Genomic DNA, 2,559 nt, shown 5'->3' with positions numbered 1-2,559 from the left:
GATGGGAAACCTCATGTACCCACATTTGACTCCAGAGAGGAAGGAAGGAAGGGAGGGGGGAGGGAGGAGGGAGGGAAGGAAGGAGGAGGAAGGGAGAGAGGGAGCAGAGAAAGAAGGAAGGAAGGAAAGAAGGAAGGGAGGGAGGGAGGGAAGAAGGAACGAAGGGAGGGAAGAAGGAAGGAAGGACGAAATGGATGGAGGGAGGAAGGAGGGAAGGAGGGAGAGAGGGAGGGAGCAGAGAAGGGAGGGAGAGAGGGAGGGAGGACAGAAACAAGTAAGGAAGAAATGAAGGAACAGAGGGAGGGGAGAGGGAGGGAGTGGGGAGGGAGCGGGGAGGGAGGAAGGAAGGAAGGAAGGAAGGAAGAAAGGAAGGAAGGAAGGAAGGAAGGAAGGAAGGAAGGAAGCGATGGGCTCGGGAGCCATTCTGTGCCTGTCTTTGCTGCTGGCCTGAGGAGCTGGATGGCATGTTGGGAGCAGTGGGAGCTGCTGAGGAGTCTGGTCCCGGAGGGAAGAGGCTGAACGTGCATGTCTGGAGTCACCATGGAGGGCAGAGCTCGAGGGAGTAGCAGGGTGTCCCGGGGAGAAGACGCCAGGGCTGGAATTAGAGGAACATCAAGGCTGATACTTGGAGGCGTCCAATACATGGGGCCTGCCTGATGCGCTGCTCTCAGGCGGGATTTGGGGGTGGGAGAGGGATCAGTGCCCAAAGGACCACCGGGCCTGTGGCCTGTATGCCCAGTCAGGTGACGACGCCATTCAGAAACTAGATCTCATGGGGCTGCCCGGATGCTGAGTCTCAGGCCAGATCTGCAGTGAGTGCGGTGCCCCAGGCCTGGAACACTGGTGCCGCCATCGGGACCCAATGCTGGCGCACCCAGGGGCTCTGGGTCTGAACCAGAGGTCAGAGGTCAGCGACATGTGGAGGAGGCCCCTGGAGTGTGGGAGACGGAAACTCCAGGTGTCAGGCTTGGCGGGAGGCTTTGCAGGACTGAGCAGGTGGGGAGGAAGGGCAGATCGTGGCTGCCGGAGGAGAGAGGGCACGGGGGGTGGCTCGGCCTGACGAGGCTGCTTGAAGGAGACACCCTTGGAAACTGACAGGGCTGTGGGCACTCCTGGGAGCAGGAGGAGGGTGGCCTGTCCTGGGCAGCCCAGGCTCTCTGGGCTGTGTGGCCCCAGCTCCCCGAGCCCAGAGGGAGGTGAGGGTAAGAAGGCCTGGACCAGGCAGGACGCAGCCCCCAGGGCCCCTGCTGGGAAGAGGTCAGAAGCTCCCATGGACTCTGAAGGCAACTGAGGACGGAGCTGCTCTCTGCATCTCCAGGGAGGACAAAGGAGGCCGTGGCAGCAAGGGGACAGGGCACAGGGGAAGGCCGGCAGGTGGATGTTGGCAGCTGCAGATTCCCATCCAGTATCCTGGAGGAGGAAACCCAGGGTTGAGTCCTAGGAGACCCAGGCAGCCTGGTCAGCCTGGAGGCTGACGGTGGGCCCAGGAGATCTGGGAAGGACATCAGTGTCTCCACAAACAACAGCAGGGTCTCAGACCCCAGCGTCCGCAGCCCCCACGGCTGGGGCCGCAGCCTTGAGAGCCGCCACAGCAGCCCATTGGTCTGGGGGGTCAAAGGTGGAGGCTGTCAGAGGGGCAGTGCAGGGGCTGCTGGGGTGAAGTCCCCTGTAGCGGGACCACCCATCCTGCTGTGACTCTGCCCTCCTGGACCCCCTGCCTTCCTGGACTCCCTGCCCTCCTGGACCCCCTGCCCTCCTGGACCCCTGTCTGTGGCCCCTGCTCCTCTCCTTCCCTGACACACGACTGGGTCCCCGATCTGTAGCCGGGGTCTGAGCACCTGGGGCCCTGTGGGCCCCTCTCGGTGTCTGGGGACAATCACAGGTTCCCGTGCCCACACCCAGCCTCTGCTTCCAGAACACACTACACGGTCCCAGCATCCTGATGACTCCACTGTCCCCGCGATGGTTTTCAGGGATGGAGAAGGCTCCCTGTCCTCCACAGGAACCCTGCAGCAGGGCTGACGGCCTGTGTAGCCCACCACTGGCCCAGGGGCCCCAGACCCTCCCCCATCTCCACCGCTAACCCAGGCCCAGGCTGCCCACCCGGGGCCAGGCCGTGAGCTGCCGTCCCCAGATGGGGCCGCCCTTGGCTGGCCTAGCTCACTCCGTGTCACAGATATTCCCACAGAGACCCCAGCGAGACCTGCAGAACATTACAGCAAAATGAAGGAGAGCCAGAGGAAGAGGCAGATGTGCTGGCCTGTAAACAGTCTGATTTCCAATGTAAACCAGATTCAGGCCACGACATCAGGTAAACATCTGCATCACAGCCCCGGGGCCCCACCGCCCGGGAGGCCCCGGGGTCCACACGGCCGACTCTGGGACCCGTCACGGTGACCGCTGAGACATTTCGCAATTAGGCAGAATTGATCCTTGCATTCCTTCCCTAAATCCCACATCTCTGCAATTTCACTTCTTCTCAAAAATGAAAACATTTGGCAATTAGCTGATCCAAGTGAAAAAGGTAGAGAATGTGCTCTCAACTGGAAAATGCCAATT

The 2,559-nt window shown here is 61.4% G+C and overlaps 1 pseudogene; it reads left to right on the top strand.

Annotated features, from left to right (window-relative positions):
• LOC105545350 overlaps positions 1-2,022 on the top strand; it is a 6,338-nt pseudogene extending 4,316 nt beyond the window's left edge.
• Positions 2,023-2,559: the final 537 nt, after the last annotated feature.

This window comes from Mandrillus leucophaeus, unplaced genomic scaffold, assembly GCF_000951045.1.
Source record: "Mandrillus leucophaeus isolate KB7577 unplaced genomic scaffold, Mleu.le_1.0 Scaffold325, whole genome shotgun sequence".
In the NCBI taxonomy this organism is placed as follows: domain Eukaryota; kingdom Metazoa; phylum Chordata; class Mammalia; order Primates; family Cercopithecidae; genus Mandrillus; species Mandrillus leucophaeus.
The sequence above is the reverse complement of the archived record's forward strand: the minus strand, read 5'-3'. Positions and strand labels throughout refer to the sequence as shown.